At 32.9% G+C, this 26,226-nt stretch overlaps 1 long non-coding RNA gene across 2 annotated transcripts; it reads left to right on the top strand.

Annotated features, from left to right (window-relative positions):
* Nucleotides 1-25,752, top strand: LOC132738305 (uncharacterized). 2 transcript variants are annotated; one of them, XR_009626856.1, is made up of 4 exons: nucleotides 1-432; nucleotides 13,221-13,320; nucleotides 25,140-25,238; nucleotides 25,570-25,752. It is a non-coding gene; the product is annotated as an uncharacterized LOC132738305 (long non-coding RNA). The 2 variants fall into 2 exon arrangements; XR_009626857.1 differs by lacking the exon at nucleotides 1-432 and adding an exon at nucleotides 11,500-11,631.
* The last annotated feature ends 474 nt before the right edge of the window (nucleotides 25,753-26,226 follow it).

Here is a 26,226-nt window from a genome sequence, read left to right on the forward strand (position 1 = left end):
CAGCCCGGGCCTGAATCCGCCACTGCAGTGTATTGTATACGTTACGAAATAAAATTTCTGTTCTGTTCATAACCCAAATATGGAAATAAAACGTGTTCACACTCTAGACTAAGAGGCTACAGTTTTGATCCAAATATGCTTGAAATTGGTCAGAAAGGTTGTTTTGATAATTTCTATATTAAATTTGAATATGCTGGTCTTCTGTGGTCAAAAATTCGGTCACGCAGACGAAATAAAATGGTATTGAGTCTGCATTATCAGGTGAGATATATAAAGGCCATCTTGGCCTTCTTTACCTAGTTTTTGCAGATTAGGTACGAAAATATGTAGTACGAATTTATGTACGTTACTTCCCTTTAATATGTAAACCATTTGCAACTCCACACGATTCAAAACTTTGCATGAAAATCATTTGAATGAAGGACCAGACAGGTAATTTCAAACAGTAAAAATGTTAATATCATTTAGGTTTCTTTGAATATCTGTTTAATGTAACGAGTTGATTATTTTATAGGCTTAACTGTCAGACAGATACGTAATAGTTTCAGTGTCATGTATTTTCGCGATTTTATAGATTTATCATTATTCAGTTCTATTAATTTGTAAAACCACAGATATACATACATTCATTTGTTTGAACTTTATATGATCACTTAACAAATATGTGTTTGTATAAGTGTAAAATGTATGACAAAAACTACTGTTTACATCAACAAAATGTTTCTGTTTGCCTCTATCACAGACTTATACATTATTTATTTTAAACAAGTGGTTCTCTTTGGTAATGAACAGTACTCATGGTCATAATTGCCAATGGCTTGCACAGCTCTCTGCTCTCCTGCCTTTCTCTTAGCATGGAACCATCCTTTTTTTCGTGGCATCTGTAAATATTGAAATGCAAAATACATATTATTATAAATAGAAGAAAATTCTAAGCCCACCTGAACAATGTAAACAGTAAATATAAAAAATACTACAATATCAACTCCATGAATATACACAGGATATAACATATTTCAAAGTCAATAGTATTAGACATTATTTCCTGTCATAATGACACTTCCTGTGTTTGGTATGTATTGTATAAATATACAAGCATAAAGATCAACAAGGTAAAGGTAACGTTCACAAGACACAACCTCCAACACACCCAAGTAGGGCACCAAGAAGAAGAACTCTTTTTTTTTTATTGCCAAAAAAACAAAAACATCAACGTATTTTAAATTACTTAAACATAAATTGTTGTTAACAATTAAGCATTTTAATAATTTTGAGAGCTCCTAGTTCAAAAAAAAAGACGAGGAAAATAAATTATGGCCATGAACAGATAATACCTTATAATTGTCCGAAAAAAAACATGTCCGAAAATACTGTATTAAACTCTGTTCAGACTAGAAAATACGCTTCAAAAAAACTCGAAAAAACTCACATCAAAACAAAAAACGAAGTTAAACAAACATCATATTTCAATTAAGAAATCTTTAATACATAAGAAAATGCAAGAATTATACGTATTGATATAACAGTTAAAGATCCTTAACAAATTAAAATTGACCGCTCTCGCAGGATTGTCAATATACCGCTGTACGGCACAGTATTTTTCCAACAAGATTTTCACCTAAAAATACTAAATTCCTTCAAAACAAGCTAACATGACTTATCCAAACTTTCTTTACAATCAATTTCTACCCACCTTTAACTTCATCGTTAACTATTGCTTCATAAATTAGAAGAAAATGATCCGCTTTTATTGTCGGTGTATCGCCGTGAAATCAATATGGCGGTGTTACGACTACTTTTTCCCAGGATGCATTAAATCTCGGAAAATCCCACGACATATGATAACTTACGAGAAACGCTTTGCATCTATGCTGAATTTAACTGTGTGACGTCACAAGTTGCTTCTCCAGTCTATTCAACTCCATGGTAAAACTTGTCCAAATTATTGTATATTTCACATCTGACGTAGACTTTAAAAATGTTAATTCACTGTTGAACTTTCGGGCTAAAAATAAAAGTTGTTGAACCAGGGCTTAACAGATAACATTTTGTGTATATTGGGTAATTACCCCTCGTTTTGTGATCTATTTGGTTTTTTCTATTTTCTAAGAGTTATTTCTTTATTTTTCACCCTACCTTCTCTAACCAATTTGGGTTATAAAGCACAAGTTCATGTATTTAACCCAAAATTTCTGACCTTCATTGTAGACCAATTTGCGGTACCACTAAAATATGCAACGGAGATTTTTTGGCGCAACGGGCGCAACGAAGTGCAAAATTTAAAATGTGGCAATAAAATACGATTAGCAATGCATTTTTAGCTCGACTTTTCTATGAAAAGGGGAGCTATCCTACTCGCCCCGGCGTCGGCGTCGGCGTCGGCGTTGGCGTCACACCTTGGTTAAGTTTTTCGTACCACCCCACTTTATTTCAGAAGTATTACAAGTATGGCTTTGAAACTTACCATACTTGTTCACCATCATAACCTCCATCTACAGACAAGAGTACATAACTCTGTCAAGGTTTTTGACAGAATTATGGCCCTTTTTTGACTTAGAAAGTGTATTGAGCTTGGTTAAGTTTTTTGTACCACCTCACTTTATTTCAAAACCATTGGAGGTATTGCTTTGAAACTGACCATACTTGTTTACCATCACGACCTTCATCAACAGACAAGAGGACATAACTCTGTCAAGGTTTTTGACAGAATTATGCCCCTTTTTGACTTAGAAAATACATTGAATATGGGTAAAATCCACTTATTGCCTTAACCCTTTGAGATATTGCTTTGAAACTTTTAATGCTATTTCACATCATTACCCCCATCTGTACGCAAGAGAAGGTAACTCTGTCAAGGATTTGTTTTAAAAATTAAGGCCTTTTATCGACTTAGAATCTTGGTTAAGTTTTTAGTACCAGTCCACTTTTTGACTGAACTGTTTGAGATATTAATTTGAAAGTTGGAATACTTGTTTACAATCATGATTCCCAAACATGTCCAGGAGAAGGTAATTCTGTCAAAGATTTTATTTGAATTATGGCCCTTAACTGTCAATGTTTTGTATTATAGGCAAGCACTAAAAAACTTAAAAAATCTAAAAAAATTCATTCCTATCCACTTGTTCACTTTACCATAAATTATGTCATATAAACATTGCTGTAATATTCAAGGGTATCAAACAACTAGTTATTTTTCACACAATTCAGTAAAATAATTCTTCACTAAATATCTTAATGCTCATGGCCATTGTTCACTTTAAAAATACAGAGATTCTTGTATTGCCTTTTACTGCAAAAACTTTTTTTATTGGCAAGCAATAAAAAAGTCGAGCGCGCTGTCTTACGGACAGCTCTTGTTAAATTTATATTAGTATGTGCTGAATAAAAATAATATTTTGAATTTATAGAAATCATCTAAAAACAATATTTTCTATATTATAAGCATTGTATTGTTGTAATACCGCTCATATCTCCGTTGCGCAAAAATTCATTGGCGCAACGGAGATTTATTTTTTTCAAAACTAGCAAACAAAGTACTTTTAATTGAATTTGCATTAGTATATACTAAATAAAGTCATATTGATATTACAAAATCAATGTTATGTTTTTTTTTATTATAAACATTCATTGTTATTGTTGTTATACCTTTCATAAACTCCGTTGCGCCGATGGATTATTGCGAAACGGAGATTTTATTTTCAAAACTGTGTACTGTTTTTTATGTCTAAAACATAAAATAATCATATAAGTTGGTATTGTTGATATTTGATACATAATTTTTACATATACTGTATAAGTTTGATTTTATTAGGTAGCGTACTAAATATATCAGATTCTAAATGGACGGCGAAATGGGCATAATTTCGGGGCAACGGAAAATGAAGATTTGCATAACGGGTAGATCTTATGTTTGAACATAACTTAAGAATTTGAGAATAATAAGTAACAGTCTTTTAAAAATGATTTACTTTCCTTTACCTGTAGGATACCTGTAGGATGATTCTGGGCTCTGATGAAAGGGCCATTTAGCCCTTTTTAAGGCCCTCTTCTTATGACAATCTTTCACTACTTCTTCTTATTGCTCTCACCACTTCTATGTTTAATCATATACACTTATATCTATTACTGTTTACTCTGCTGAATAATTTTAACAGCATAAATTTTTCAATAATAACATTTTAAACTTTATTATTTTAGAAAATGTTGAAAATAGGATATTGTAAAAGATATTAAAATTATAGCGAAATGGACACATTTCGGCGCAACGGGGATTATCAAAACAGTTTTATCATATTATATTATTTTATTAATTTATTATCTTTCATTAATCATTGTGTACTTTTTCAATAAATGTTTGTTGCGTATACATTGTATATTTCATCAAAAGCAATCCAAATATTTCATAATTATGATATTGACAAAAGGTAATCAATTACGCGAGAATTGTTAGCAATTAGCAAGGTATCGTGCATATGTATGGCACGGGTGTTTAATGTTTTAAGCTCACCTGTCACAAAGTGACAGGGTGAGCTTTTTTGATAGCTTTCCGTCCGTCCGTAAACTTTTACTTTAAATGACATCTCCTCATAAACCACTAAGCCAATTTCATCCAAACTTCACAGGAATATTCCTTTGGTGGTCACCTTTAAAAATTGTTCAAAGAATTTAATTCCATGCAGAACTCTGGTTGCCATGGCAACCGAAAGAAAAAACTTTAAATATCTTCTTTTTAAAAACCCTAAGAGCTAGAGCTTAGATATCTGGCATTAAACATCTTCTAATGAGTGTCTACCAAGTTTGTTCAAATAAAAGCCCTGGGGTCAAAATTGGCTCCGCCCCAGGGGGTCTTTGATTTTCCCTATATGCAAATAGTAAAAACTTAAAAAATCTTCTTTTAAAGTTACATTAAATAAATATGTAAAAATATTTTGCCGTCGGCCTAAAAATCAAACATTCTACAGTTTCATTAACCTGTTTAATAGTATTGTTGTAAAAATCTCATCAAATATTGTTCATAAATTAGGATTTTAAACGGGAAACCCCACGGTACCACTACAGTTCGTATACGAATTTTAACATGCAAATGAAGACTATAATGAGCTCGTGTATGCACTACGTCACAGTTTTTTAGTTGCTATCCGGAACATAGCAAATGTGATATTTTCTTGTGCAAACACAATTTAACCGTTAAAGCTTCACGATGCACTAAACTTGGGGTTCAGTAAAAGTAATAATCTTGTAAATAGATTAAATTTGTATGAAAACATCCGTTACAATGCGGAAATATACCGTTAAATTAGGACTGCCGCTTATAGTCATGTTTGTTGATTAAATATTGATGTACGGATGATCCGAAGGCGGAGTTTCTCATGCAAACAGAAATTGTATTTTCCATTTCGCCACAATGAGGTTACCTATTTTATTGCGATTAAAACTATTTTTGGTTGTTTGGACACCAAAATAAGACCTGGAGTCGATATAAAACCCAATTTATTAATGAATTGTCGCTATTTAGTTTTTTATGAAATTTATTTAATGTAACTTTAAAGAACTCGAAGAGCTAGAGCTAAGATATTTAGAATAAAACATCTTCTAATGGATGTCTACCAAGTTTGTTCAAATAAAAGTCCTGGGGTCAAAATTTGCCTCACCCGGGGGTCATTGATTTTCCTTATATGTACTTAGCAAAAACTTAATTTAAAAAATCTTCTTTGAAAAAACCCAAATAGCTGGAGTTAAGATATAAAGCATGAAACATCTTCTAGTGAGTGTCTACAAAGTTTGTTCAAATAAAAGGCCTGGAGTCAAATTGGCCCCGTCCCAGGTGTTATTGATTTTCCTTATATTTGTATAGCAAAAACTTAAAAAATCTTCTTTGAAAAAAACCCAAATAGCTGGAGTTTAGATATTAAGCATAAAATATCAATTAGTAATTGTCTACAAAGTTTGTTCAAATAAAAGCCCTGGGGTCAAAATTGGCCCCGCCCTAGGGGTGTCATTGGTTTGAACTACATGTGTATAGTAAAAACTTAAAAAATCTTCTTTTAAAAAAACCCAATGAGCTAGAGCTTTGATGTTTAGCATGAAACATCTTCTTGGGTGTCTACCAAGTTTGTTCAAATAAAAGCCCATGGGTTAAAATTGGCCCTGCCAGGGGGGGGGGGGGGAAGGAGGGGGAAGGGGGTTAGATCGTTGGTTTTTCATTATATATGTGTGTAGTTAAAACTTAACATTGAAACATCTTCTTATGGGTGTCTTCAAAGTTTGTTCAAGTAAAAGCCCTTGGGTTTAAACTGGCCCTGCTCCGGGTGCCTTTATACAGGTGAGCGACCTCAGGGCCATGATGGCCCTCTTGTTAACACTTGTAATAGAAAACTTGACCGTCATCAGTGGCGTATTCAGGCTCCAAAATGATTTATAACGTCTCACATTTCATATTCATATTTTGTTCTCATAGTTTGAGTGAAATACTGGCATAATAAGCTTCATAAGCAATATTTTCGACAATAACAAGTTATAAAAAATATTCCTCTTAATCACATTATCTAAATGGTGTGAAAACGCGTGTCCAATAAACATCAACCACGTGTCATTGGTAATTTAATTATCGGTACTTAACACCCATGATAAACTTTCTTCCAATCACCAAATTGCTGTTGTTTCGCTAAATAAACAGTAGCTGCATTTGATTTTAACAGGGTTTTCTGATTGGGGAAGGAATTGTTGTAAGTAACGTTCAATTTAATTATTTTATGTTTTTTTACTGTTTTAAAATGGAAATAAGAACAGCAAATTCTACATGCATGTCGTTTTACTATTTTAATAATTTCATCTAACAATTAATATTTTGTATAGTTACTATCATTCTGTAATTCTAAAAATGCATAAAATATTTCAATAATTACTAAAAAGATAATGTAATTTGGTTAGCAAATTGCTTGCTACTGTTCATGCTTTTAACGAATTAAGTGATTTGCTTATATATTCCCGGCAGCAGAAATAAGAAAATAATTTTTACAGTTAAAAAATTATAGGATCAAATTTAAACGAGTACTATTTTAGTCACAGTAAAAATGATCCACAAAAGTATAATAATATTAAGCAAATACTTACATGTTTGATATTTATGCACTGTTTAAACTGAACGAACACTATTTATGAAAAACACCCCTCTTTGAAGCAATTTGGTTGTCTGCAGCTTAAAAATGGTGCTAATTAGCAAATACTTCTGTTAACGGTCAATGTTTGAGATGAAATGTGTTGCGTTTCATGGTAAACGTGTTGTAATTAAGTGCTGTAATACAAATCTTTTGAATAAAGATATGAATTTGTTTTCTTAAGTGTTACATGTCATTGATTAAAGTCATTACACTATTTAACGTAAATATAACGTAATACACGGGGAAAAAAAGAAACAGATTTAAAGACTCATGTTTATCTTCGAATATCAGCCATGACGGAAATAAACGTATTTCTTTGTGTAGCAGTAAAGCCATTAAGCAGCATTTTGTTGAAATTTGGTTGTGGTAATTTATTGTTAAGATTACATTAGAAAGTCCACAGTGTATGCATTACGGACGGACCTTTCGTATTCTTCAAGTAAAAATCTGAAAATTATGTATAGAAAAGCTATTACAGTACTTTTCGTAAAAATAACGAATTGAACGGGAAAAAAATGAAACAGATTGTAAAATCCATACTTGTCTTCCAGTGTCAGCAATTACGATAAAAACGTATTTATTTCCATTTTTAAATTAATAAAACAGACTTTTATTACATAGCTTCAGTAATTCAGTTAATATCTTTAATGATTTACTTCTTCATATTACTTCTTAATTAGGACAAACATTGTTTTCTTTTTAAATTCCGTTGTGCAAAAAAAAAATCTCCGTTGCGCAGACAAAATGTCCATTTTGCCGGCACACAATCCTTTACAACATCAACATTGCAGCTATTTGATATAAGATTAAGGTTTTTATATATTTTTTTAAATAACATTGGGGTTAATTAATTTCATTTATTTAAGTACATACGTTGTGCCGATTTTCAAAAATTGTCTTCGTTGCGCCATAAAATTTCCATTTCGCCAGGCATATATAATCCTTCAGTGTAGACATATACAATTTATGAAACAATTTAAAACATACTTACTTAATAGTGCTAAACAATCATTTTAGATACTCAAATATAGCATATTGACTTTAAAAAAGGCGTTGTGTTGGTATTTTTCTAAAAAAATATCTACGTTGTGCCATGAAATTTCCATTTCGCCAGGCATATAACCCTTCAGTGCAATTAAACATATACAATTTATGAAACATTTTAAAACATACTGACTTTAAGCTACAGTCTCACTTACATCCGGGCAGAGCCCCGGTAGACGTCCGGGGTGATCCGGGAACAACCGGGGTACATCCGTAACTGATGGCATCATCCTGGCATTCGACCTCGGATGGAATAAAATATTTAATATCACCGGGATGATCCGGGAAGGTATAGGTTTGCCGGCTTCATCCTTAGCTCTGCCGGGAACGACCAGGGTTATACCGGGAAAGCACCATAGCTCTGCCGGCACAAACCGGGGATGATCCGGGGTATGAAATAGCCGGTAGAGCTACGGTAGAACCCCGATATATGCCGGCAGAGCCCGGGTAACTACAGGCAGAGCCCAGGAGGATAAGGTAGAGCTATGGTTGATCCGGTAGAGCCCCGGCATAGCCCGTAGCATTTCAAAAGAATAACGACAATTTGAGATGATTGCGCTTGTTTGTATTACAAGCCTTTCCTTTTCCCTTCTTTAATCCAGTATGGAATAAGGATTTTTCAGAAAATCATCATGAATTACCCTTTTGGAACAAATTTTTTAGATATTATATTTAATAAAAATTATGTATCAATGTTATCATTTTTGGGCGTTTTCAATCCACCGGGGTTTTACCGGGGCTCTGCCTGGATCGTCCTGGGTTCTGCTGGGGCTCTGCCTGGATCGACCGGGGCTCTGCCTGGGTCAACCAGGGCTCTTCCGGTGACATCCGGGAACGACCGGGGAAGCACCGGCATGAACGGTAGCTTCACATGGGCTCTGCCTGGATGATCAGGAGCGCATCCTGGGTGGTTAGTATGCAACTACCGTAGTGCTGCCGGGGTAAGTGTGACCGAAACAATAATTTCATCCCGGATCATCCCGGTAACTTACCAGGATGGTCCTGGGCTCTGCCGGGAGTAAGTGAGACGGAGGCTTAATAGTGCTAAACAATCATTTTAGATGCTTAAATATAGCATAGTCATTGACTTTAAAAAAAGGCGTTGTGCCGGTTTTTCTAAAAAAAAAAAATCTCCGTTGCGCCAAAAAATCTCCGTTGCGTATTTTAGTGGTACCCACCAAATTTGCATTGTAGACTGTTGTAGGTAATAAAAAAGCTACTTACTTAACTTAGTAATGCTTTATGGTTTATTGGCTTAGGAGATTTCCAAGCTGCCTGATATAATTTAAAGGTTAAAACAGTCTGAAACAGTATGATCTGCCTGATGTATGGCTTTAAGTATAATTTACATCATTACACACCAGTTTCAAATGTAGTTTGCATAAGTAAGAATTTACTTACTTTTTCTTACCTTTAGTTATTATTTCTATTGCGTTTTTTGACATTTTAATTGGGTAATTACCGCAAATACTGATGTTATCTGCAGCCATGGTGGACCGACGCTCAACGTAACAATACTATATTTGATATGACAAATTTAAATCAACGTCAACAAACCTCAATGTTATATGTCCATTTTCAAGACCGATGGTATTGTTTTAAATAGCCATTGTGTAAAGTTTGCTGATCACATAATGACGTAACTTGCGGGAGCTATAGATAGCAGGGCTTTTTTTGACAGGTTGGGGAAGCAGCCCTGCCCTTAATTTTGGGGAAAAATTACAGTCATGGTATATTTGCAAAAGGGGAAGAAAAAAACTTGATGTAAATTCAATTTTGGGGGAAAACTGCATGATTTTAAAAAAATTTTCTTTTGGGAAGCAGCCCTATAATGGCCCCTACTAAAGAAGGAAAAAATGCCCTGAATAGTCCGAATAAACAAGTGCAATGTGCGTGAAATTGTAACCATAGCTCGACATACAGTTCTAAATGGTGCAGGTTTGTTTTTCAAATCAAGTCTTTTTTTTTCTTACAATTTATGAAGAAAACATATTGAATAATTTTTGCTAACATGCCCAAGTGTGTTACCTCTAACCATATTTTTAAGGCCCCACAGAGTGGGAGCATATAGCGTTGCACTTGTCCGTCCCAGTGTCAGTCCGTCCGTCCGTATGTCAGTCCGTCCGTACGTCCCGAAATCTTGTGAACGCAACTCCTCTTAAACCGGATGGCAGATTTTGCTTAAACTTACAGGGATGAACAACCTTAATGTGTAGATGGTAGTAAAGGAAGGAATTTTCGCTGCGACCAAATTTAACAGAATTATGGCCCTTTGTTGATTTTTTCACTAGATACTATGAAGAAATTTTGTGAACGCAACTCCTCTTAAACCGCATGGCAGATTTTGCTCAAACTTACAGGGATGAACAACCTTAATATGTAGATGGTAGTAAAGGAAGGAATTTTTGCTGCGGCCAAATTTAACAGAATTATGGCCCTTTGTTGATTTTTTCACTATATACTATGTAGAAATTTTGTGAACGCAACTCCTCTTAAACCGCATGGCAGATTTTGCTTAAACTTACAGGGATGAACAACCTTAAGGTGAAGATGGTAGTAAAGGAAGGAATTTTCGCTGCGACCAAACTTTACAGAATTATGGCCCTTTGTTGATTTTTTCACTATATACTATATAGAAATTTTGTGAATGCAACTCCTCTTAAACCGGATGGCAGATTTTGCTCAAACTTCCAAGGATGAACAACCTTTATGTGTAGATGGCAGTAAAGGAAGGAATTTTTGCTGCAACCAAATTTAACAGAATTATGGCCCTTTGTTGTTTTTTTCATTCTATACTATGTAGAAATTTTGTGAACGCAACTCCTCTTAAACCGGATGGCAGATTTTGCTTAAACTTCCAGGGATTAACAACCTTAATGTGTAGATGGTAGTAAAGGTAGGAATTTTTGCTGCGACCAAATTTAACAGAATTATGGCCCTTTGTTGATTTTTAGTTTTCAACTTGTGGCACATGTAGTCCAAAAAATATTTGACCTAGAGTCATAAGATTGACAGAACAGTGGTGTGTGGGGGCATCCGTGTCCTATGGACACATTTTTAGTTTAGCATACTTATGTTGCTGTAATGCATGCTTTCTTTCAGCTTGCTATTTGACAGAACAACATACTTGCTTAAGCAATATTAGGCTATTTTAGCTGAGTAATTTTCAAATAATTTGGAAATTACACATAGTCATATAAATTATTGTTATTTTAATTTTTGAACCAACAGGTGAAATTTTAGGAGCACTTTGTAAGGAAGATAATAGGAGCAAGTGTATACCAGCAATGCTGTACTGATGTTATAGATGATATTTCTACAAATTTAGAGGTGATCCATTGACAGAATCTGATGGTTGTATATATCAGAACAAGAGGAGGCTGAAAGACATATGGAGAAACTGTCAAGTTCACCTAGAGGAGAAAAGGTGAAAAACTACATAAAAACTATCATTATGGATAAATAATGTCAAGTAGAAAGTGGCTAAAATTGCATGGTGATCTAAATCTTGCCATAATTGTTACCATATATTATTTAGTGATGTGTATATATATATATATATACAACCGCAACTGCCAACACAGCTGCCACCACAACCTCAACCACAACTGCAACCACAACTGCCAACACAACCACCACCACAACCTCAACCGCCAACACAACCGCAACTGCCACCACAAACCTCCACCACAACCACCAACGCAACCACCACCGCCACTGCAACCGCCAACACAACCGCAACCTCCAACACAACCGCAACCGCTGTCACCACAACCATAACCACCAACACAACCACAACCGCCGTCACCACCACAACTGCAACCACAACTGCCAACACAACCGCAACCGCCGTCACCACCCAGGGTTCGTACAGTCTTAAAAAGTGCTTAAATTTCAGTCCCTTTCTTAAAAAGTGCTTAAAAATGATAAAAAGTGCTTAAAAGTCCTTGAATTTGATAACTCTCTTGAAAAGTGCTTAAAAAGTGCTTAAATTCGCTACAAATGTGCTTGAAAATAATTGAATGACAGACTAGTGTCGGTAAAAATGAACAAATAAAAAACAAAACAAAAAAAAACCCGATCTTGTTTATGATATATTGAAGTTAGGGGTTTAACAGGGGGCCATACAACAGGGTGGCAGTTAAGTTTGTATTTGTTGCTATCTTTGTTGTTATTCTATAGAAACTGTAGCCAGAAAATGTATTTTCAACAAGAAATGACTTATAAATTAATATTGGTTAAACATTGTGTAGGATATAGACGCAACAAATTGTGCTTGAAAAATGGAAAAACATGCTTAAAAAGTCCTTGAATTTTGATACTGGATGTCTGTACGAACCCTGCCACCACAACTGCAACTGCCAACATAACCGCCACTGCAACTGTCACCAAAACCGCAAGCACAACCGACACCACCACCACAACCGCCAACACAACTGCAACCACCACTGCCACCAAAACCACAACCGCCACCGCAACCAACACAACCGCCACCACCACAATGGCAAGCGCCAACTGAACCGCAACCATCGCCGCGACCACAACCGCGACCACAACTGTGACAACCACCCCAACCGCAAGCGCCAACAGAACCGCAACCACCAACCCAACCGCACCAGCCACCTCCACCACAATCACAAACAACACCAAAAACATAACAGCAACCGCCACCACAACCTTCAACACAACCACAACGGCAAATGCCGCTACAACCGCATAATACATTTATACCAAAGATTTCCAACAAACTCCCCTACAGTTATCACAAGAACTCTTTGACAAGTTATCATAAGAACTCCATCCTTCTTGTAACAGTCCCTCCCCCGTGATTTTGTTTAATCATGATTACGTTATATGATTTATATGTGGATTTTAACTTTGACAAAAATCAACATTAACAAGACATCAGACGTGTAAAATAATTAAAATAGTTCTTACATTTGGGATAAAATTGTATAAATAAAGTAGATTTCTATTTATAGAACTATTTTATGGTATTTTCTTCTTTCGTTTCAGGATTTAACTCACCGAAACCACTTCCCTCTGCGGGGATTTAACCCTTTCTACAGCCATTCTGTGGCGATGACGTGAATGTATTCGAGAAAAACAACACCAGGTTGAAATTTTACTAATATAGAGACTTCCTAAACGGATAGTTTTTCCAAATATTAATGAGTTACTTCCCTTTTATATTTATTCGGCCTCCATTTGTAAGTGGACTGGATTTTGTATTATAATGTGATTTTTTACCTGTTGCCTTAATCTTTAAGACAAATTTATTTGAGTGTCGGCGTAAGAGGGAAGTATAAAGGAAATTTGTTTAATTGAGTTTCATTTTGTTTTTTTGCTGTATCTTTAATTTTATCAATTTAAATAATTGAAGCTTTATTCATGATATGATTATCTCCCCTTAATCAAATCATTGTAGGAACATGTGTACATTTAGATAAATTTTCAGGTGAAAATCTTTCGCCTGTTCTATTTTCTTTGTTTTTGAATGATTTAAACCAGTTTTTGTCACAACATTATAATGGTCTAGTTTCATTATCTTCAGTAGTAAATGATACTCTGAGTACTTCGATGTTGAGGTTTTTTTAAATTGTACATACTACTTTATGCTGATGACACTGTAATTTTTGCTGAAACTGCAGATGAATTGCAAAAGGCACTTGATGCAATGAGTAGTTACTGTAATATGTGGAGTCTCCAAGTTAATCCTGCAAAAACTAAAATTGTTGTATTTTGTAAAAATGTACGTGGTATTCGTAATGCTCCTAATTTCATTTTTGAAGGTAATATGTTAGAAGTAGTCGACTCTTTTTCATATCTTGGCGTAAAGTTTTCGTATAATGGTAAATTTACTAAAACAAAGGAATACTTGTTACAACAAGCTAGAAAAGCAATGTTCTCTGTAATAGTAAAGTCTAGAAGGCTGAACCTGCCTATTAGTATGCAAATACATTTGTTTGATACAATGGTAGCACCCATTTTGTTATATGGAAGTGAAGTGTGGGGAATTGAAAATTTAGACTTGATAGATCAATTTCAGTTAAAATTCTATAAACTTATTCTTCGGTTAAAACAAAGCACTCCTAATTGTATGCTATATGGTGAACTAGGGGTGCTACCTTTGTCTATTCATGTTAAGGCTCATATTTTATGTTACTGGAATAGAATTTTAAATGCTAAACCTGAGAAAATATGTCATATATTGTATAATGTTTCTTATAAGTTGTATAGTGATGATAACAATGTAAAACTACCTTGGATCAATTATGTACACAATTTATTGGACTCTCTGGGCATGTCAAATTACTGGATGTATAATATACCTTCTTCACAGCAATTGTTCAAGAACATTGTTAAAACTAGATTGAGAGATCAATATTTACAACAATGGCATAGTTTTGTGGCTGAGTCCAGTAAAAGCCTTAATTACAGAATGTACAAAGATTCCTTTGTTTTTGAAAATTATCTAGATACTTTGCCTTACCATTTGTCTAATGCTATTTTAAAGTTCAGATGTACGAACCATAGATTACCTATAGAAAAGGGGAGATTCTTTGGTATCCCGAGAGATGAAAGAACATGTCATTTATGTAATACAAACTCTTTAGGGGATGAATTTCATTACCTGTTTGTGTGTGACTTTTTTAAGCAGGAGCGTCGTAAATATATTTCAGTAAGATATACTAGTAATCCTAATACTTTGAAATATTCATTGCTAATGAATAGTACAGACAAAAACGAGCTTGTTAAACTTGCTGTTTATTGCAGGAAAGTAATGCATGTTTTCAAATGATAAACGAGGTTGTGTAACATATGTATACATTTTGATAGTAAATAGTATTGTGTAGTATAATATTATGTTTCTTAAGGCTAACATGTATTTTTATCACCTATGTGTTAGAAATGGCTCAGTGTCTGATATTGCTCAAATTTTGTCTGATATTGCTCAAATTTAGTCTGATATGATAATTTTCTGTTTATCTAGTCATAGCAAATTTGTATCAGGTCATTTGTTCATGTTATATAGCAAATTTTCCTATGTGTTAGAAATGGCTCAGTGTCTGATATTGCTCAAATTTTGTCTGATATTTCTCAAATTTAGTCTGATATGATAATTTTCTGTTTATCTAGTCATAGCAAATTTGTATCAGGTCATTTGTTCATGTTATATAGCAAATTTGTATTACGTCATTTGTTTATGTTTAATATGTTGAGTTCTGATGCCTCTCAGAGGCCTAGAATTTGAAAATAAAAGTTCAAAGTTCAAAGTTCAAAGGGAAATAGGGAGATATTAAAATGAATTACATAGTTTAAATTATGTTATATTGTGTGATTTACCACTGATTTGCATTATTTTTCACCATACTTCTACTGTGTTATTAACGCAGTTAGGGTTATTTTGACCTCTTTTGTTATTAACATGGGTTGTATGTGAAATCTGTTTTCTCAGTTCACTTCACATAATAAATTTTCAAAATTTCATGAAAATTAGCATAAATCTGCTGCTTTAAAGTGTCTAGGGGGAGAAAAGTTACCTTGTTTTAAGAAGGGGTGTGGATCATCTAATAAGTGACAATCAGATCCGATCCACGATTCAGCACTTAGGATTCACAAATCGAACCACGAATGTTTTATTATCAAGACACCCATAAAAACATGAATATACGTTCTGAAAACATGTTTATTTTTCTTTAAACAATACTAAACATTAAACATATATACAAATATACACTAGGTTTAAAGGTTTTTCGAAAAGGAGTCGCGCATTAGTATATAAAAAATTCCACCAGCAAGTTGGTAATACTTAGGTATTTCAATAAAAAAAAGGGAAAAAGGCCGTTTGTGAAACATACCACGGTGAGCTGACTGTACAGGCACAACAAATTCATGAACAGACAAATGTTTCCAAACATTGGAAGTAAATTTTGCTGGTGGAATTTTATATTGGCGAAACTCATTTTCAGCCATTGTTGCAGACATCACGCTGACTTAACTTGAGAAAATATGCAAATTTTGGATTATTAAAGATAAAACCTTCTTCGATAGATGTCATGTTATCATAAATCTATATACAGCGACTACTAAAAATATTTATTTATTTTCATGTAAACACATAGTGCTCAATAAAGATAAAGTGATTCCTTTTTCGAAACTAATGACTTCCTAGCTCAGCATCATGCTATTTGTTTGTTTACTTCCTGTCTTTATTCGGCAAATTGTATTTAAGTAAACGTCGCATAATTCATACTAAAATGGTATTTTTTGAGACTTTAATAGTGTGAGAAACAGTGAATTTATATAAACAAATAAGATCGCGATCCACAATCTCCGGGTTGACGAATATTCATACTCGATTTTTTATTTTGATTTGTGATTATCAGAGTACTCGGATACTCGCCCCAGCCCTAGTTTTAAGTGGTGTTATTCCAGGGCTTTTTTGTGCCCCCGACTCCGTCCATTCCCTTTTTGTGTCGCACATAGCTAAAAAGTAACCCGTCCCTAGATTTGCCACTACTTGCCAGCTATTTCCACTGAAAAGGGTGGCATTAAGTGTAAAAAAGGTGGCATTAACTGGAAAATGACAAAATTCCACTCTTTTTCCACTGTAGTGGCAAAATTGCCACCAAATGCCACTATCCTTTGGTGGCATTTAGGTGGCATTGAGTGGAAATTTGAACATAGACTTTTTTATGGTGGCAAAAAGGTGGAAATTGGTGAAAAATGAAACTTAGTTTATTTTGAAGGTGGAAAATGAGTGGCTTTTAGTGGAAAAGTGAAACTCTAACTATTTTCTGGGTGGCAAAATAGTGGAAAAAAACTTAGAAAATTTTGTGAATAACTTTTAGTCGAAAAGGGAAACTCTTAACTATTTCCTGGGTTGTATAAAAATTGGTGGAAAAAAGTGAGAAATCTAATAATTGTGCATTGCAGGATTTAAGATTTATTTAAGTCAAAGCTCAAAACTGAAATAAATCTGTTTATAGTTTGTACTCTACCAAAGCATCAAGTGAACTTTTTATCAAAAATATAATTTATTGAAGTTGAACAGTTAGAAAATTTTATCAGAAACTCATATTTCTTAAACATACTAGAATGCCATGAACACAATTCTGATACAAAGTCACTGCCTCACAGTAACGGTATGATAATTCCAGCTGTAAAGTAGCAGGAAAAGACACAGAAATTGGACGTAAAATCACTTTTCCAGGTGTTAAACACATATAATTATGATCAGGAAAAATTAGAAAAGTATGGGGTTACTTAACTTCCCATTTTTTAAGGCGGTACATTTTTTAGGGATGTAAAATTTGACTTTCAAGTCAAAATGTTTATGTTCCATTCTATGCTTGTAAAATAAAATTACGGCTTTTAAAGTGTACTTTGTTCTTTAGTTATAATCTGTACATTAATTAAATAGTTGAAATGTTCTTCTATGCCCAGTAAATGCATATCTCTGCATAAAGTTTGTTGCTTCTTCTATGATATTGAATGTCAATCTTGAATAAAGTTTGACTTTTGTCTTTTCTTCTAATTGACATAATAAATTGTCTCTTCAATATTACTTTAAACTGATATCTGGTGAGTACTAACACTTTTCATGTAATTCTTACAATAATTAAAGTGAAAAATGCAAAGGGCAATAACTCCAAAAGTATGCAAAGAGTTATGGTTCTTAAACACAGCACATTACTCAAAAAGATCTATATCTGTGAAGTTACAAATTAATATCTCCAGTACTTTTTAAGCTTATGATTAAGACAAAAATTAAGCATAGAGAAGTAAAAAATGGCAATAAACCCCAAATCATGATGCAATAAAAAGATATGGTTCCTTGGCATTGTAACTTCTCATAAATGAGATTTAGTAATATGTGGAGTTAAAAATTATTGTTTTGATTGATTGATTGATTGATTTATTTGTGTATATATATATGTCATATTACAAAACAAATTAAGACAATTTATCACAGTTATATCTATCACATTGATTTTCACACAGTAATTAATTGAAATATAATAACTTTACATTCATAATTAAATCAAAGATCTTGTTGACTTCAAGACAATATATACAACACAGGATAACCCATGAAAGTTCAATATAAAATAGAGAACTTATTTCCAATGGGGTCCTTTGATGGTAAAGAATATATTTTCTTGAGAACTGGCATTCAGGTCCATACTTAGAGATGAAAGATGTCTCTAACATCTTTTGTGCTATGCTTTCAGAGGCTTTAAATCTATTGTAAAAATTAATGTGTGAAAAGTAAATAAGTCATAATGTCTGATAAATTTCTTACAATCAGGATAAGTAAATACTAGCTAGTAAATACTGCATCCTCTAAGATTTAACAACACAGCATACATCTCAGATCTGATAAAACTACTGCCCTCTTATCTAGTAATCTCTGAATGGGAATTAATAGTTTACACATGCTGACCAGAATGTTCCATTTGATTATTTTGGGAGAGGCAACATTATACATGTTTTTATGTAGAATTTGTCTTAAAATAGCATGCTAAACTAGAACTATCGCTGAATGCGATTCATACCCCCACCAATGTCCTTGACAGAAGACCACTTTGAAAAGTGGTTAAGGGAATAACTTATGTGGCACAAATACATAAAAAGAAATTATCTCTGGTGAAAAAAAGACTAATTGTACAGGTAATAGTATAAATATATATTATCAAATCATGTTCGAAACAGTTACAAATAACCTTTCATTTTCCCAATGTATTAAAAATTTTATTTATTAGTCAATTTTTGACCTTCAAGTGTGACCTTGACCTTAATCTGGCACAAGGGTAAGATGGGTTTTGCACATCACCCAGTTTGGTTGAACATTTGAGTAAAGTTTGAAGAAAATCCTTCCATTAGTATAGAATTTATAAAGTAGACTCAATATATTGTCTAATATTTGATTGTATGTAAATTTGAAGACTTAAAAAGGGGTATAACTTTGGTAAAATGCAGTACAGAGTTATGAAACTTGAACGAACAGCATATCGGAATTGTGACCTTTCAAAAATATTTTAAGTTTCAAGCAAATACCTTTTCTAGATTTAGAAATATTCAAATAAATGTTAAAACTTAAGAATATTTTCTAAGTCAATTTTTGACCTTAAAGTGTGACCTTGACCTTAAGCCAGCAAAAGAGTGACATAAGTTCTGCACATCCCCTGGTTGAGATGAACATTAGAGCCAAGATTGAAGAAAATCTTTCAATTAGTGTAGGACTTACAGAGCGGACACAACATACTGTGTAATATTAGATTGTTTGATATTTGACCTTCAATTGTGACCTTGACCTTGAGCTGGCACATAGGCAACATGGGTTCTGCACATCCCCTTGTTGAGGTGAACATTTGAGCCAAGTTTGAAGAAAATCCTTCAATTGGTATAGGAGTTATAGAGCGGACACGAAAATGGAGACGGACCGACCGACGGACGGACCGACCGACCGACGCGACAAAGCGAATCCATTATAGCCCCCCCCCACATTTTGTGGTGGGGGTATAATTATCTTTCAAAAGCTTATTTCTACTCAATCTATTTAGGTATTAGATATAGTTATACATTCAAATGAATGTAAAAAATAAAATGATGGGTGCTATGGTTTTTGGAAAATCCCTCACAATTTAAAATTATAATGGACTGTCCATGCAGTTACACCGTTGTAAAGTTTGAATTCAAAGGAATTGAGGTCAGTTAAAGCTTGATAACACAAAGGAAATTATTGATATTGTAGTAATTCTGGAGATATTTTGTTTAAAATGTAAGAGTGCATATTTTTGATTTCTCAAAGAAAACATTTAAAGTCTTATTAGTGTGGTAAATATAAATGAGAAGTTTAAACTGAAGTGTGAATGTGTAGACAAGAAGATAAACAGCAGAATCACTCCCAGTCAAAGTTTCAGGTAAACAACTTTTACATACAATAATTATTGTTATTTATGCAGAAACTGTTTAGTTTTTGGACAGTAAAAATATGAAGTGGTATTGTATAAAATTGTGTTTTATATTTGTTTTGTTTGTAACTTGACTAAAATGAAAGCTGCATGTACAATGTACATTATAAAGATTATGTAGGAATATAAAGAATGTAGGAAGATCTTCATCATTTCTTAAATACAATATGTTAGAAATTTTAAGTTTGAGAAAAAAATTATAGAAATTAATCAGTAAGTACAATATCATTATGTACAATATTACATCAATCAAACTATAGATAACCTGAGGTACCTATTACTACAACTTTCATGCTATAAACAATTTTCCTTGTGTGTCACATGTGGAGCAGATTAACAGTAACTGATTTATTAGTAAGTTTCATTCCTTCATTGTTGTAATTCAGCTTTCATGGTGCAGTAGATAATTATATAACCATAACTAGACAGTCTAGAGTAACATGCTATTAGGAGAATGACAGTTCATAACAGAAACAGCATTAAATAAGAATTATTATTTTGCAGACACAAAGCAATGAGGAGCAGCCTGGAGCAACACATTTGATCTTCAGTGGCTTTACAAAGGTATCTTGTTAATTCAAAGTTATTTTAGAATTAATAGGAAAGAAGTGTCACAGTACCCAATAAGACACTTTTCAGTTCTTGATAAATATAGCTATTAGTCACTATTTACAAACCTACTTTAATTCAAACTCTTTATGACACTTTAATTTGCATTTACATTTTGTTTTACAAATTTTAGAGTTTTTGTACATTTTAGCTTGAAAATTTTATCAAATATTTATCCTGATGAAGGTTCGTTAAGAACTGAAACTGGAAGATTATTAATTACTCAACCTGCACTGGTGTTGATGTGTTGTATTTCTTTATTTCTTTCTTATTTTAAAATTTTAGAGTTGTATACATATACCAAGGTCTTATAAAAGTGTTTCATTTTCTGTCTTTACATATTAGATATTGATAATCATTTTCTGTCTTTACTTATTTGATATTGTTAATCATAATTTAGGACCAGGTGATGGCAGAACTGAAGCCATATGCCTCAAAAGAGAAAGGTACAGCAAAGCTCTTCAGAATGATATTCAATATAGAAGAGATTAAAGGCCGCTCATTGTTTGGTATGAGGAAAGGGAACAGAGAGTCTGACGCCAGAACTTCTTGTGCAGACAAGGCAAAACTTAAGTTGTTGGAAGGTAACTAATGAACTGAATGAAAATATCATTTTTGATTCTGCGTATATTTTCTGCCTTGGAGTAAATAAGAAAAGTCTGATTCTTCCCCGTCTGCAGTGCTGTTTTTTCTAAAGTGTTTTAATCATATCTATGTACTCAAATTGAATATAGAAATATCCAATAGTCATATAAAATTGTCAGCTTATTTTTTTTTTATTATTGTTTTAATCATTCATATTTTTTTTTGTTTTAGATTGTGCGCTCGAAAAGTTGCCGACAACCTAAAGGACTGAACTCAAACCGTCCAGGAATAGCAAGATAAACTGAAGAAAATAAATGGACTAATTTTTTGCTATTTTTTGAGACAATATATAATTTCATATGGGAACATTAAAAAGGATTATTTTTAAAATTTGTTTGTTTCCAATTTAGGGTACAGGGTGACTTTCAAGCAGTTTCCAGCTATTGCCACCCACAAGGTGGAAAATTTCTGAAAGGGTGAAAATAGGTGGCATTTAGTGGAAACTGAATTTGCCACTATCTGGTGGCAAAATGGTGGAAAAGTGTCTAAATACTCCACCAATTTTCCACCCTTATGGTGGCAAAAGGTGGAAATAAGTGGCATTTGGTGGAAAATAAGTTTGCCACTCAATGGTGGCATAATGGTGGAAATTTGTCTAAATACTCCACCAATTTTCCCCCATTATGGTGGCAATAAGTGGAAACAAGTGGCATCTAGTGGAAAATGAGTTTGCCACCCTAAGGTGGCATAATGGTGGCATTATGGTGAAAGTTTGTCTAAATACTCCACCAATTTTCCACTCATTGGTGGCATTTAGTGTAAAAAAGGTGGAATTAACTGGAAAATTATATAACATCAGTCCTGCTCAAATTTTTCACCATTTTCATGATTTGGGTGGCGTTTTGGTGGCGTTTTGGTGGCATTATTGGTGGAAAATTGTCTAAATACTCCACCATTGAAAAGGGTGGCATTTTAGTGGCAAATCTAGGGACGGGAATTGACCTAGAGTCATGAAACCTTACAGGAATGTTGATCAGCATGTGAAGTTGTGCATCTGGGTATTTTCATGTGCATATATTTAATTTTTTAAAGTTATTGCCCTTGACTTAGTAAAAATTTGCAATTTTCAACTTGTGTCGCACATAACTCAAAAAGTATTTGACCTAGAGTCATGAAACCTTACAAGAATGTTGCTCAGCATGTGTAGTTCACAGTGCACCTGGGTACTTTTGTGTGGATATTTTTAGTATTTTTAGAATGATTCCCTTGACTTAGTAAAAATTTACAATATTTAACTTGTGTTGCACATATCTATTTAATTTTGTTTCACTGTTTGATCTCAATGAAGATAATAATACATATTTAATTGTTTAATTCTTTTATTGTTTAATTCTTTTATTTGAAAATTTATCTTTTTAGATATTGTCATCATTTGCTTGACGCTTGACGCTATTTACAGGCCGGAATTTTTTCTTTGATCTATATTAGTCGTTATGATATTATAATGCTGCACTTATATATTAAATAATGAAAAAATAAACAAACCGCTATAAAATTAACCAATTAACAGACTTACCTGCAATTAACATGCTTTTTCATTTATAATATTTTATGCTCAAATAAAATAATTTATGTCATTTCCCGTAATTTATACACTTTTACATTTTTATCTTTGATGAAAATATATAATTACATGTTTGTAATACAACAAAAAATAAAAATACAAAAAATACATAATAAAAAAACAATTAATTTGAAAGGAAACACACTGTATGAAAAAAAAAATTATCTTATATCAACATATTTTTTATGTAGAAAGATCTAATAATGTTCAGAAGACCGGCACTGACCGGGGCAGTAAATATGATACTATTCGCCGGTCTCTCGTAAATTCCGGTCAAAATAGACCGGGTTGAGACTGGAGAATAGAACATCCCCACACAATGGCTGAGTCCCAGAGTATATCTAAATATATATAGGAATACCTTTTTATAGCAACAGTATTATTGCAAATTAATATGATGTATAAAATTAATGAAAAACAGATTTTGATTTCGATATTTTAACTTGATTCTTTACTTAAATTAAATTTTTACTCTCATTTTACTTATAGCAATATACCACTTATAACAATATAACGCTTATAACAATATACCACTTATAACAATATACCGCTTACACCAATATACCACTTATAACAATATACCGCTTACACCAATATACCACTTATAACAATATAACGCTTACACCAATATACCACTAAAAACAATACACCGCTTATAACGACATACCACTTATAACAATATACCGCTTATAACAACATACCACTTATAACAATATACCGCGTATAACAATATACCACTTATTACAATATACGGCTTATAATAATATACCACTTATAACAATTAATATACACCGCTTATAACAATATACTGCTTATTACAATATACCGCTTATAACAATATACCGCTTATAACAATATACCGCTTATAACAATATACTGCTTATAACAATATACCGCTTATAACAATATACGGCTTATAACAATATACCGCTTATAACAATATACCGCTTATAACAATATACCACTTATAACAATATACCACTTATAACAATATACCGCATACAACAATATACCGCTTATAACAATATACCGCTTATAACAATATACCACTTATAACAATATACCACTTATAACAAAAAAATACTTATAACAATATACAGCTTATAACAATATACAGCTTATAACAATATACCACTTATAACAATATACCGCTTATAACAATATACTGCTAATAACAATATACCGCTTATAACAATATACAGCTTATAACAATATACTGCTTATAACAATATACCGCTTATAACAATATACCACTTATAACAATAAACCACTTATAACAATATACAGCTTATAACAATACACCACTTATAACAATAAACACCGCTTATTACAATACCGCTTATAACAATATACAGCTTATAACAATATACCACTTATAACAATATACCGCTTATAACAATATACTGCTTATAACAATATACCACTTATAACAATATACTGCTTATAACAATATACCGCTTATAACAATATACAGCTTATAACAATATACTGCTAATAACAATATACCACTTATAACAATATACCACTTATAACAATAAACCACTTATAACAATATACAGCTTATAACAATACACCACTTATAACAATAAACACCGCTTATAACAATACCGCTTATAACAATATACAGCTTATAACAATATACCACTTATAACAATATTCCACTTATAACAATATACCACTTATAACAATATTCCACTTATAACAATATACTGCTTATAACAATATACCACTTATAACAATATACAGCTTATACCAATGGGAGGTTCCACCTCTTACTTTTAAATTGATAACCTCTTATTCTCGGTTTATAACACTATCCAGATAATAATGATATAAATTTTGCGGTCCCCGAGTATATCATAGAGTTATAAGCAAAGTTTACTATTTATGCTTCAGATAAGATAAAATCTCACACAAGTCTGTCGTCTTCAAGTAATCTGATAAAAATCTTGTTGATATTGGTGTTGGAATAATACATTTCATCATATTATGTAAAAGAATTTGACAGTTCACTTGATTGTGAACATATTTTCATTATTTTATCAATTATACATGTTTTGAATAATGACCCCTAAATGGCTGCCAGTTTTGTCAAGAGAGCTAATTATTGTAAAAATCTGAAACTATCTGTTATAGGTGAATTCAAGCATGGCAATGTACAGTAATATAACATACTATGCTGAAAAGTGGCAGAAGATGTCTGTGAATATTAGTGAACAGATTTATATTCTACAGGTAACTAGCCCTATATGTAAATTTTGGAAGTTTTATTTTGTTGCTTTTCCCCTTTTTCGAAAATCTTATACTCACAAAAGCATTTGTTAACTGTTAGCTATATAATGGTGCCCACTAGTTCATCTCAGTGTAAAATGGTGTACTGTTCTTAATATTAGTTGTAAATGGTGCCCAATACTTCATCTCAATCAAAGTGTTCATTTTTACCTGTTAGTTTTAATTGCTCTCAAGGAATCTTTCATTTTCCAGATTAATTTTAGCATTGTTCCTATGGCATTTAATCATAACTTGAAATTAATGTTAAACACAATGCTGGGAAAATATATTTCAGAGTGGAGACCTTGCTGTAATAGACAAGGAGGAAATTTCAACATTAAGTCAAGTATTCTCATTTCTGGACAATATGGCCTGCACTTGGCTAAACCTGGTGAAAGATGTAGATATGAACATCTTCACTAGCTTCAGTACTGAGGATGAACTAGAATATTATTTCTTATACACCAAGATAATGTCACCGTTGTGGCAGGTTTGTTATTCACTTTTTATGTCGCCTTAAAATGCCTAACTGACTACTAATACTGTTAACAAGGCGACACATCCGACTCAAGTTATAATTTCAAATACAAATGTATTTGTGTTTGTGAATGCAGAATGATAATTTCCGCACATTAAATTTGTAAGTCTATCCTTAAAGATGTCAGGGTTTTATTTGTCTAGAGCATAATTCAAAAGCTGTTTGTTGTATCAACTTGAAACTAACTAGATGGATGAACATCTTTTTGTTCCTTGCTTAAGAATAATAAATCTGTTGCATATAATGGGAGTTATGCCCTTGGATATTTATACCCCCAAAAACGAAGTTTGGGGGGGGTATATAGGAGTCACCCGGTGGTTGGTTGGTCGGTCGGTCCAGCGTCCGTTGCATTTTCCTTGTCCGGAGCATAACTTGAAGACTAATGGTTGGAAATTCCAATAAAATTCTTTTTAC

Source organism: Ruditapes philippinarum, unplaced genomic scaffold (assembly GCF_026571515.1).
Source record: "Ruditapes philippinarum isolate M1 unplaced genomic scaffold, ASM2657151v2 ctg6835_1_1_1_1, whole genome shotgun sequence".
NCBI classification, from domain to species: Eukaryota; Metazoa; Mollusca; class Bivalvia; order Venerida; family Veneridae; genus Ruditapes; species Ruditapes philippinarum.